This window comes from Pygocentrus nattereri, chromosome 11 (assembly GCF_015220715.1).
Source record: "Pygocentrus nattereri isolate fPygNat1 chromosome 11, fPygNat1.pri, whole genome shotgun sequence".
NCBI classification, from domain to species: domain Eukaryota; kingdom Metazoa; phylum Chordata; class Actinopteri; order Characiformes; family Serrasalmidae; genus Pygocentrus; species Pygocentrus nattereri.
In genome coordinates this window covers 3,987,560-4,001,107 of record NC_051221.1, presented here as the reverse complement: position 1 = coordinate 4,001,107, position 13,548 = coordinate 3,987,560, and the positions used below count along the sequence as shown (strand labels likewise).

Genomic DNA, 13,548 nt, shown 5'->3' with positions numbered 1-13,548 from the left:
GGTATACAGATGAGTGCTGTCAATAGGCAATGTAGCTTGGTGCTTGGGGTCAGATGTTTAGATGTATTACTGAATTTGTCATCTAGAAAATGAAAATTGAGTTTCTATTCTGATTTTAGATCAGTATAGAAAACTCAGAGATCCACATTACGTAACATCAAGAACATTTTCATTTTTCTGTTCTGTTTAAACCCAGACAGACCCCAGTAGTGACGTGAGACTCTGGACAGTGCAGGCTGTGCCAATGTCTATGGCTCTGTGTAGCAGTCAGACCGTTTCATGGATGCTGCTTGGGAGAAAGACGGCGAGAGAGCACGGTAGATATTTCCACTTTACTTTTTTTTTTTTTTTTTTTTTGATCATTCTCGTTATTGGGTTGACAGGATAGAAAAACAATACAGGGCAGAGATTGATTACATTATTTTTTTTCTTTTTCCCATTAACCACCTATCCCACCCACTATCTCTCACCCACCCACACCAGCCCTCACCCACCCTGTCTCTTATCGCCCACATTCATAACAAAACGTTACTATAGAAGAAGGGGGAAAAAATAAATAAAATAAATAAATAAATACAAAAACAAAGTAAAAATTTGTAAAATAAATAAATAAATAAAATAATAATAACTAAAATAATTAAATAAACGAAATTACTGTGATCCACCTGGGACATCAGATTGCCTGAACTCTGAGAAAAAAGAGAAAAAGGGGGCCCAGATACGAGTGAATTTACGTGTTTTACCTTTAAGAGTGTGTCTAATTTTTTCCAAATAAAGAAATAAAGGAACATCGTTAAGCCAACGGTCAAATGAAGGTGGAGTGGAGCTTTTCCACTGCATCAGAATAAGACATCTAGCTATAAGAGCACAAAAAGCAAAGACATCAGAGTAAACAGCTGGAACATTAGAGTCTTTAGGTGATACACCAAACATTGCGATCAAGGGACAAGGTTCAATTTTCGATTCCAATATAAAGGAGAAGCAGTCAAATATAGAAAGCCAGAAAGGTTTCAGAGCAGGGCAGAGCCAGAACATATGTAATAACATGGCAGGAGCTTGAGAACATCGGTCACAAAGATTATCTATATTTGGGTTAATCTTAGAAAGTCTAACCTTTGTTCAGTATACTCTATGAACCAGCTTAAGCTGAATAAGGTTGTGTCTAGCACAGATTGAGGAAGAATGGATGCGTCGGATTATCTTGTCCCATTCTTCATCCTCAAAAGTTAATTGTAGTTCCTGTTCCCACTGTTGTTTAAGAAGGGATCTATGGGCGGGGGCTAAAGCAAATAGCATGTTATATACTTTAGAGATAATACTTCTAGCATTAGCATCAATTTCCAGAATATCAAGGGATGACTTTGGGGGAGTGTTAGGAAAGTCCGCAAAAGCATTTCTAACATAATTACGAATCTGTAAGAATCTAAAAAAATGAGATTTGAGAAGAGGGAATTTGGTACAGAGCTGTGTGAAATTGCAGAATGTGTCATCAAGAAATAGGTCCTGGATCTTCTTGATACCAGCTTTATGTCAATTAAGAAAGGCAGAATCTATAGTCGAAAAGTGGGAGTAGAGGATTGGCAGTGATTGGCATGTTGGTAGATGGGGACTGAAGACCGAAATGATGCCGAAATTGGCGCCAGATACGTAAAAAAGCATTTAAAATTGGGTTAGTAGTAGGTATGCGAACACTGGATGCTAGAGGAGCACATAATAAAGCCATGAGGGATACGGGTCTGGCTGCATTGATTTCCACTGCTGTCCATGCAGGCACCCAATCGCTTAACCCGTAATGACCCTCACACCAAAACAGGATACTTCGAATATTTGCCGCCCAGTAATAAAACAGAAAATTTGGAGATGCAAGGCCACCTAAATGCTTAGGACTTTGAATTACCACATGTCGAATTTTGGGGGGTTTCTTGTTCCAGATAAAATTAACTATACATTGGTCAATAGTTATAAAGAACGATTTAGGCAAAAATAAAGGGATTGACTGAAAGAGATATAAGAATTTGGGAAGTACATTCATTTTAACTGAATTGACCCGGCCGATTAAGGACAATGGAAGAGAAGACCAACGTGATCAATCTTCCTTAATCTGAGAAAGTAAAGACAAAAAATTATATTTAAAAAGGTCGGAGTATTTACGGGTCAAAGTAACACCGAGATATTTAAAACTGTGTGTGATAATACGGAAGGGCAAGGCACTCTGAGGTAATTTATCAACTGAGATATTGATGGGGAATAATTCACTTTTAGTAGAATTTAATTTATATCCAGAAAATGAGCTGTAACTGTCAATGACACTGAGAACCTGTGGCAAGGAAACCTCTGGTTCAGTTATAAATAAAACCACATCATCCGCATACAGAGAAATATTATGCTCAAGTCCTCCCCGAGTAATTCCCTGAATTCCAGATGCTGTACGTATAGCAATTGCTAGAGGCTCTATTGCGATTGTGAAGATTAGGGGTGAGAGGGGGTCACCCTGACGTGTACCCCTCTGAAGGGGGAAGAAATCCGAGCAGAGCCCATTAGTGCGCACCGACGCTAAAGGAGAAGTGTATAAAAGTTTAATCCACGATATATATATATAGGACCGAAACCAAATTTATGCAGTGTGTAAAATATATAATTCCACTCCACACGGTCAAAAGCTTTTTCAGCATCTAACAAAAGTAACATTTCTGAGGGTGGGGAAGGAGCTGAAGTATAGAGAATATTCATGACTCTCCTTATATTAAAGAAGGATAGTCTATGGCTTACGAATCCTGTTTGATCAGTATGTATTATACTTCCTAAAACTCTCAAGCCGTGTGGCATGAATTTTCGATAATATTTTTACATCTACATTCAAAAGACTAATAGGGTGGTACGCACCACAATCCAGAGGGTCCTTATCTTTTTTCAAAATCAATTAAATAGTCGCTTGCCGTAGGGTATTAGGCAGTACACCTTTTTGTAAAGAATCATTAAACATTTCCAAAAGAGCAGGGGCTAGTTCCTTAGAAAATTTCTTAAAGAATTCTACAGGGAAGCCATCCGGGCCAGGAGTCTTGCCACTCTGCATAGCTTGAATGGCTGAAATAATTTCGTCCGTGGTTATAGGTAAATCTAATTGTGCTGTGATACACTAATTGTGTTAATTGGGAGATCCTTAAAAAATGTTCCATTTGGTTTAAGTTAGACCTTGAGTCGGATTCATACAATAAGGAATAAAAGTGCTTAAAGCAATCATTAATCTCTAATGGGTCTGTAGTGAGGGTGCCGTCCTGCATACGAATCTGGCGTATAAAATTTTGGGCAGATCGTTGCTTATGCTGAGAGGCCAAAATCTTGCTAGGTTTGTCGCCATGTTCAAAAAAGGATTGTAATGAACGTAGAAGCATTTGTTCTGCATGATGAGAGGATAGTAAATTAAATTCAGATTGCAGGGCTGTTCTTTTCTTAAAACTGTCTGGATCAGGGGAAAGGGCACAGAGTGAATCCAACTGCTGAATGTCATTAGCCAACTTCAGTAATTTTTCTTTCCTTTGCTTATTATGAAATGAGACATGGGAAATAGTGCAGCCTCGAATCACTGCCTTAAAGGCTTCCCACACAGTAGAAGGAGAGACCTCTTTAATGTTGTTGATGCGAAAAAATACCTGAATATTAGTAGCGAGATACTGTATAAAATTGCTATGCGACAGCAAGAGGGAGTTTAAGCGCCACTATTTTGGGGTGTGTGGTCTAGCTGGAAAACGTCATTAATAAAGTGGCGTGGTCAGAAATAACAATACTGCTATAAGAGCAGGCTGTTACACTAGGTAATAGCGTGTCGTCTATAAAAAAATAATCAATGCGAGAATAGGACAAGTGAACTGATGAAAAAAAGGAGTATTGTCTAGTGTTCGGATTGAGAAATCGCCAGACATCTGAATGACCATGTGAAACAAGAAAGGACTTTAGTGCTTGCCTAAGATTATTCTGAGAGATTGTTTTTTTGGATGATCTGTCAAGATCAGGGTCCATGACAGTTAAAATCGCCCCCCATAATAAGATAATAAGAATTTAAGTCTGGAAGAAGAGAAATAATTTTTTTGATAAATTTTGAATCATCCCAATTTGGTGCATAGATATTAACTAAAGCAACAGGAGTCTGATAGAGATGGCCTACAATGATAACATATCTACCTGCTATGTCTGAGTGAATTGAACTAGGTGTGAACTGAACACTGCTTATTAAAACTGCTACTCCTCGAGATCTGCACGAAAATTTTGAGTGAAATAGTTGCCCCACCCATCTTCTCTGAATTTTTTTATGTTCAGAAGGATGCAAATGCGTCTCTTGTAGAAATGCAATATGGGTATGTAAATCTTTGAGATGAGAGAGAACCTTATGTCTTTTACATAGTAAATTTAACCCTCTAACATTCCAGCTAATGAAATTAATTATACCAGCCATATTATAAAGAAAACGAAATAAATATATAGAGTCAATATAGAGTATAAAGACAACAGTCATTTCCGAGGTCCAAACGCTGTACCGAGTCCACATAAGGGACAGCAGGGTTACAGTACTAGCTGCTGTAGCTGCATTTAACTCTACAGGATAAAACAGACGAGAGTCTCATACCTCCAGATGAGACTGAAATCAAACCTGTAGATCAGAAGCCGTACCAGGTACTGCCTTCAATGCAGGAAGGACCGTAGTGTTGAGAAACGAAGATGCCTCAGCTGCAGAATCGAATTTGTGTGCAGTCCCGTCAACGGAGAAGATCAGCCGTGCTGGATACTGCATGCGAAACTTCAGACCTGCCTCATGTAGTTTGAGTTTAACTGATTTAAACTCGTTACGGCAATTATGTAACTCCGCTGAAAGATCCGGGAAAATATGGACTCTGGGGTTCTTGTAGTGCCAATTTACTTTTTTAACATAAAACAAAGAAATAATGTTTTTTACATATAAAAAGTGATGAACACATGATGCCAGTGTCTGGTTAAGGTCTGGTTAAGGAACCAGGGAATTTAATGTGGGATGGGCCCCTTGGCCATCCAAGTTATATCCAAAAGACCTAGCAACCTCAGGTTTAAGGGAGACAGGAGCCAAGTGCTAAGCTAATATACAACAGGAAGGATAAGCTCAGCTAGTAAAACTGGTGACAAGGCTGGGGATCAAACCTCTACACCAGCACTGCACAAGTGCTCCATCACTCAGCGCTCAAAGGAACACGCCTTGTGGGGATGGGATATAGGCACCTTACACAGGCGAGGAAAATATGTCCACATTTTAAACCCACCCACTTTTGTTCAGACAAGAAAAGAGAATAAAGGACGCCAGCGGAAAACTGGCTCTCCAAGTAGAGAAAGAACTAAAGTGGTAAATGACTTTCCCAACAGAAACCAAACCAAAACTGAAGAGAAGGAAGGAGGGTTCCTTCATGTTCTTCTTTTTCCCCTCAGAGACAGAGCAGAAAAGACAACCTGAAGCTAGAGCAAGTTGAGAAGTCAGGGGGAGTGAAAACTCTCAGCCCTCTTACCCGACTGCTGTTGACTCAAACTGAGTCTGTTGACTCAACCTGAGACACAGACACAGCAGTGTGTGGCTCCTTCTCTGGCCTTATGAAGCCTCTGCGTAGGTGAAGGGCATTGGGCAATATTGGCCCTGTGAGGTGCACGTTGTCTTCCTCTGGTGTCTTCCAGAATTAACATTAAAAACAGTTCGAAACTTAAAACACTGAGAACACTAAACTTATTCTTAGTCATTAAATATCCACATTTGGTCAGTTCTTTGCAGTGTGAAAACGTTTCAGCCATTAATTGGAGCCATATTTTATGGCAATGTAAAATCCAATTCTTGGATTCAGACTTCCTTGAAGAGTGTCAAGATACCAAGATGAAAGCTTAAATCTGCACGCCAATGCTTTCATTTGTGCTGCTCCAGCAAGAGCCTTTTTGAAATGCACATGGGGAACAATGTGTACAGTAGTTGTGAGCGATACACTGAAGATACATTGAAGGACATTATGTGAGCCATAGGTTTATGTATAATCACCAGCCACAGGAGAAGATCTGAAGAAGAACTGAAGAGGAACTCAGCAGGCAGCCCTACTCTTCTCAGCAAACTGGATGCTCACTCCTGCTAGATGCATGCTTGCAGTGCATACAGTCATTTGTGTTACATACATCTGATCTCTCAGCAGCTTTTGACACAGACAACCATACGATCCTTCTGGACACCCTCACCAACCTCAGAATCACTGGTTATGCGTGGAAGTGGTTCAAGTCCTACCTGGAGGATCGCTCTTATCAGGTAACATGGAGAGGGTTCACATCCTCTCCATGCAGGCTCTCCACTGGCGTCCCCCAAGGCTCAGTCCTGGGTCCTCTTCTCTTTTCTCTTTACACTAGCTCTCTTGGTGATGTAATATCTTCTCATGGCTTCTCTTACCACTGTTATGCTGATGACACTCAACTAATGTTTTCTTTCTCTCCCTCTGACACACAGGTTTCCAGTCGCATCTCGGCATGCCTGTCTGACATGGATGGCAGCCCACCACCTGAAGCTCAATCCCAGCAAGACTGAGCGGATATTCATCCCTGCGACTACAGGTCCTCATGATCTTGCCATCTCATTCGAGAACTCCCTGATTGTTCCATCTGCAGAGGCAAGAAGTCTTGGTGTGACCCTGGATGGCCAGTTATCGTTCTTGACTCACATCGCGAACCTGACTCGGTCATGCAGGTATCTACTGTACAACATCCGGAGGATCCGACCCTTCCTCACCCCAGAGGCCACCCAGGTGCTAGTGCAGTCTCTGGTCATCTCAAGGCTTGACTACTGCAACTCACTCTTGGCTGGTCTTCCCATGCAGACCATCAAGCCTCTGCAACTCATCCAGAATGCAGCAGCACGACTCGTCTTCAATCTGCCCAAGTTCAGCCACGTCACCCCCCTGCTGCGCTCCCTTCACTGGCTTCCTGTAGCTGCGCGCATCAGATTTAAAACCCTAATGCTGGCCTACAAAGCCAAAAATGGACAAGCCCCTACCTACTTGATGGCAATGGTGAAATCTCGAACTGTACCACGAGCCCTTCGAGCTTCGAGTACAGCTCGGCTTGACCCGCCATCCTTCAAGGTTCACGGAAGACAAGCGTAGAGAATGTTCTCTGTACTGGCACCCAGGTGGTGGAATGAACTCCCACTGGCTGTCCAAATAGCAGAATCTCTTGCTGTCTTCAAACACAGACTGAAGACTCATCTCTTTACACAGCACTTAAATGAGCATTGAACTACAAGCTGCACTTATTTTATTTTATTTATTGTATTGTATCTTATTGTTATTGTATTGCATTGAATGGCACAGAGTTCTGCGTTCAACTCTGTTTCTTTTTCTCTTGGTGTCTGCAGTGACATATTTGTTTCTAGCAGTATCTGAGCTCAGGACTGTCTTTTTCTCCAAGCTATTGGTAACTAGCAAAGATACTTTCTCTAGATTGACAAAGCACTTCTTCTAAGTCGCTCTGGATAAGAGCGTCTGCTAAATGCTGTAAATGTAAATGTAAAATGTAAATGTATATCTGGTCTGTCTAGAAGTGGTTAGATGATTACTGACTTTCCTCAAACAAGGTCCAAGACAGTGTACACTGTCTCAGAGACAAACTGGGAAAATTTCAGCCAGACTTGTGTCTTTTAGTGGGAACACGGTGCTGCCTGAGAGCTTCCACAACTACTTCCAGACACTGACTATTGCCATGTCCTAACTGTTGAACATTGATGAAAACACATCATCATCATCATCATCATTATCATCATCGTGAAACCACTTAATCCAGATAGGGTCGCAGTAGCAGTTGAATAAGCAGAGAATCTCAGATGACTCTGTCCCTCACAACTTCCTCCAACTCATTCTGGAGCACCTCTACCACCTTAACAGGCTCCTCTCAACATGCAGGAGCAGGAGCTCTACTCTGAGCTCCTCCCAGATGGCCATGCTCCTCACCTTGTCAGATAGAGTGTAGCCCGCCACCCTATGAAGAAAGCTTATTTCTGCCATGAGCAGTGGGGTGAAACTCAGATCTGCATGAACAGGCCTGAGTCGTCCTCTTTCTCCCAGAATAGAGCAGCACTTTCACCAGATGTTCAGCTTCATTCAGCCAAACTCCCTCAAGATCAACACACAGCACTGCACTGAATCTCCAGCTGAACTCCCTCTCTAACAACACTGACCATCACCATTCATCATAGTAAAGAACTCAGACTGAACTCAAAAGAACGGGAAACTATGCAGCAGCACGAATGCGTTCTAGCACTGGGGAACATTGACTGGTTCCACTTTCCACAGTGGAACAACTAGAACTTTCCTAACTCCTAATCTAACTACCATCAGATGAAGTGTCACAAAACCAGTTCAAACCTCTCATTAAAACCTGTGAATGTCTTCATCCAGGAGAATCTCACTGACCTCAGACCAGCTGGTCATCATGATCTGCAGCTGATAATGAGGGGATTAAATGAATCTCCTGTTTAAATAGAATAAAAGTCTCTTTTCACAGTGAGTTTGGTTCCTCCACTGAAAGAGAACCACAGTGCTACATTTCAGTGAAGTCATTGTACATAAACCTCCATCACTCCTCACTGTTCACCCTGAGCTCTTCTACACTGATCAACTATTGATGAGCTTTAGAAATGAACGTCTAACACTGAATGAACAGAACTGAGCTGATACTTTTTAATCGGATCTAAATAATCAGACGTGTTTATTATGGAGGTGTTTGGTGAGTCCATTTCCATAGAGGCTCCACTTTGCATGATCAGCCCATGCTTCAGTGCTCTGCTAGTGTTTATAGTCCTGTGAGTTTAACACTACATGACTGAGAGCTGCTGCCCCACAAACTTCACCCACAGCAACCATGACTTTGGTCTCCATCTTCATCTGGACGCTCATCCTCTGGACTCAAGGTCATTCAATCTTTGTGTAAATTAATTTCTGTTGTGTTTGATGTACATTTTGTTGTATTTTACATTTCATACAATATTTCTTTCAATGTTTTCATCCTTTTTTTTTCTTTTACTTTTTCAGGATCCAGTGGTCAGGTGACTGTGACTCAGACACCTGCAGTGAAAACTGTTTCTCCAGGAGACTCAGTTACCATCAGCTGTAGAACCAGCCCTGCAGTGTTCACTGCGAGTGGATTGCACTTTCTAGCCTGGTATCAGCAGAAACCTGGAGAAGCTCCTAAACTTCTGATCTATGTAGCAGACACACTTGATGATGATGTTCCAGCTCGTTTCAGTGGCAGTGGATCTGGAACTGACTTCACTCTGACCATCAGTAACGTCCAGACTGAAGATGCAGGAGATTATTACTGTCAGAGTTATCATGAGATCAGTGGTAGCGGCGTGTTCCCACAGTGTTTAGTAGGTGTACAAAAACCCCCCTCAGTCCAGCTGCACAGAGACTGCACTGCTGCAGCTGGACTCTACTGCAGGTGCTGAGGGGGAGGATGGACACACACAATAACACACTCTGTGGAAATCAGGACTTTAGATGGAGTTTGTTCTTCTGTTCATTAGACTGGAAATGCTTTGTGATTTTAGGGGTTTATTTCCTGATCTCCACAGGTCTGGAACTAGCTGTAGAGTTCAGCTCCAGTCTCATTTATTCTAAAGTTTATTATAAGGATCTGGACAGATTATGAAATGGATGTTTCTCTCACTCCTGAGAAAGAGGGAGTCCCTGAAGAAGTCCTTCAACAAACTCAGACTCATCAGCTTTTAGTAGGAGATCATATTTAGAGGTCAGTAGACTGTAAACAACAGTCCCTCCAGCCTAAAGAATTAGTAGGTGGTAAAAAGCAGTTAGTCTGATTTTATTCAACAGAACTTTTGATAATTTAAAGTATTTGTTTGATTAATACAAGTTCAGTTGTTTTTTTCCACATGAAGACATTCAGGCTCCTCCAGTGATGTTCAGAGACAGATATTAAGTTTAGATTTTTACTGAAGACGTCACTGTAAAACTGAAACACAGTGAACATATGTAAACAGATCGTCTGTTATAAGCTTTGAATATCTGTGTTTAAGTCAGAGCTGCTATGAAATTTTCATCTGGACCACCTTTAATTTGCTGCTAACATTACAGTACAAACCCCGTAGAGGTCCTAATCACAACATCCTCTTTTAATGTGATTTAATTCAGATTAATCACATTCAATTTATATTTGTCATCTACAGCAGATCATTTATTTTCAGAATTTTTACATTAATGTCATGATTTCACTGAACACTTTCACTGGAGTCTGATTTGAAGCTGCTCTTTCTCTCTCAACACCTTTCACACTACACGACTTACACTGTTGTTCTGTGTTCCTACAGTGCAGAACTTCCCAAGAGTCTAACTGGATCTGATGGAAAGTTGGTTTGCTGTTAGACAGAGTGACCCACCATGGAGTCTGACAGGCAGACTGACCAGCAGGGGGAGCCACAGCCCACCTCAGCCCTTCCCAGCAGCCTCCTGGAGCTCCACCGTCCCACACTGATCAATAAAACTCCCACTACTGATCCTGGAGTGTGGAGCTGGGAGGTGTGCAGGAACGCTGCTGTGGGTTTTCTCACTGGCCATGTTCCTGCTGCACCATTACTCTCTGTACACTGTGATAAAGAGCCCAGGAGAATCAGCTGGAGCTTCATTCCCCACTGCACTTATTACACTGTTTATCCTCCCATTACATCCCTCAGAAGAACCTCACTACATGGTCTTCTACAGGACCATCACATCATGATCCATTTCAGACTCCATAGGTCTGTTAATCAGCAACATTAGACTCTGAACTGAGTCTCTTTTACACCAGCTTAGGATACTAAACCACACAGCACTGTGACTCTGATACATTGACAGTTAGATCAGGATAGCTGACTCACATCCTGGAGGCAGAGGCACTAAAGGAAGAAGTGAAACCAGCCCCACACATCCCACCCAGCTGAACACAAACAAGCAGTTTTAAGCAGTAAACAGTCAGACAGAGAGAGAGAGAGAGCGAGAGAGAGAGAGAGAGAGAGAGAGAGAGAGAGAGAGCAGTGGTGTGGAACTCAGATCTACATGAACAGTCCTGAGTCGTCCTCTTTCACCAGATGTTCAGCTTAATTCAGCCAAACTCCCTCGAGATCAACTCACAGCACTAGTGTCCACTGATACAAAGTCCTTATAAGAAAATCTGTCCACTCTTGACAAATTTCTGGTCATAAAAGACCAGCGTTCTGCCTCTTTGAATGAGAAGAGATCAGTTACTGTTTTAATTACATGCATTTTACCAGACAATTCATTTGAGATCAACCTTCTAAAAAGCATCTGCCCAAATATTGCAGAAGGATTTTCCTGCTCGCTCTGGATCAGAGCTTTTCACTGAAGGGCAGGACTTTCTCCACACATAGACTCCACGTTGAGCATTAGGAACTTTCCCATTCACTTTCCAACCAGTGTCTCCTACTTTATAATGTCTGACTTGCATGAGGGGAGCAGTCCTGTAGATCTAGATCTGTTCTCGTGTTAGTTCTGTGAACCTGACTGTGCTATAATCTAGAACCAAACACATCATTTAGATTTGGCACAGTCAGCACCAAAACACCCTGCAGTAATCTGCTGTCTTTACTGACTGATCCTCCTAAAGTTAATCTACCTAACATTAGCAAACTCAGGTAACAATGATTTCATTATTTATACAGAGTCCCTCCAAATCTACGTTCACCAGCTCTGCTGCTGGAGATCCACCTTCCTGCAGAACTCAGCTCCAGCCCAAATCCAGCTCACCTGATCTGACTAATTAAATGGACATGTTGAATTAAATGACTGTGTGGAGGTGAACTCTCCAGGAAGGTCTCTGTCCAAGAACAGGACTGGTGACCACTTTTTTCCTCTATATCTGGATGTTGTTACCATCTAGAGCTGAAATAGCTGCAGCTGTGTGTGTCTGGGTGGATCATGAACTAGATATACATGCAGAACAAGTCCATACATTACATTTACATACTGTACGGTTCCTGCCCTGCTGTGTTCTTCACTCTGACTGCGTCCAGAAACTTATGCTACTGCTCCTGTCCTCCCCTCTCTTTCTCCTGCTCCTCTCCTACCTTGGAAGAATGCAGGGGAATAGAGGAGGGGAGAGGGGCAGGAGGAGTAGAGAGAACCAGCAGAACCTGGGGAAACGGAACAGCTGACTCCTTTAAACGTCATTAATAGACAGAATAGATTCACAGAAAGTTGGAGTTGGAGTTGGCCTGTGAAAGCCCAGTGTAACAGCATGAAGCCTCTGATGTTCACTGACAATCAGAACAGCTTTCATTATGAAGTGTAGAAGTGGAATTTATATCAAAATAGAATATTTATATCAGGTTTATTAAATATGCATTAAAAGAGTTTCTCCTGAACCTGAGACACTCAGAAGAGACCAGACACATTATTCTCCAATACAGCATTTAAAAGGAGTAAAGTACAGAGCTATTAGAGCTCAACAGTGGTGGACAGTAACTGAGTAAATGTCATTTGTTCCTGTACTTAAGTAGTTTTTTCATGGATCTGTACTTTACTTAAGTTTCTCCATTTACATTTCCAATAACATTTCAGAGTCTAATATCCGACTTTTTCCTCCTACATTTTGAGAAATCTGTCGTTCCTTTTGGTTTCTGTGTGTATAAAAAACGTAACATGTCAAAACGAAAGAAGCGCAAAGCCAGAGCACCAATCAGGGCCCAGCGGTCACTTTGTTTAGAGCTGGTTTTGACCTGTTGGTCATACCGACCCAGTGCAGCACGCGGTTCAACGTCAGCGCAGCAGCGTAAAACTTTGGGAGAGTCTGTTCAACATAAATGATAAACTAACCTAACTTTGTGTAAATAGAGCACAATATAGAAATATGTCCACATATGCAGTCGAGACTGACGCGGCTTTTTTCTGAATTTCTACAAACACCATTTCATTTTATAGTAAATGAGTTTGGGCTGGTTTATGTTTATGAACAGACGCCTACAGATCAACATAGTAAAGGAGCTCATCTGTGATCCTGAGTTTAAAGCCAGTTTTTATTCAACTTAAACTTGGAACTAAGTTGTAAATAAATCTGAAACTGAAACATGGCTTGTGTGTAAAAAGTGATTTCAGAGCCACTCGGTTCTCCCTGATGGAAACTGTTTACCTTCAGTGTTTTGTGCTTCTGATCATTTTAATAGACGTCAGCGTCACTAATTAATGACGTTCTATTAAAAGACTGGTTTACCAAGAGAGACGCTGGAGGACTTTCACCTGAAATGAGTTCATGAAGCCAGTCTAGTTATAAAAATGATAACAGGACATCAGAGCCAGAATTACTCTTTTAGTACTTTTACTTTATACTTAAGTACATTTGAAGGTAAATACTTTAGTACTTTTACTCAAGTGAAGGTCAAAAGGGAGGAACTTCTACTTTTACTGGAGGAATATTTTACCTTGGGGGTCTCGAATTTAACTTAAGTACACGGGGAAGCGTCTGTGTAACTGAGCAGCTGAACTAATCAGATTTGATGAAGAT

General features: G+C 41.6%; 2 pseudogenes and 1 gene segment (V, D, J or C); 2 read left to right on the top strand and 1 right to left on the bottom strand.

The window, feature by feature from the left end:
- Positions 1–13,548, top strand: part of LOC108412015 — a 380,788-nt pseudogene that overhangs the window by 201,207 nt on the left and 166,033 nt on the right.
- The window catches only part of LOC108412222, a 134,772-nt gene that overhangs the window by 37,526 nt on the left and 83,698 nt on the right, over positions 1–13,548 (top strand).
- LOC108413908 overlaps positions 1–13,548 on the bottom strand; it is a 65,443-nt pseudogene that overhangs the window by 31,591 nt on the left and 20,304 nt on the right.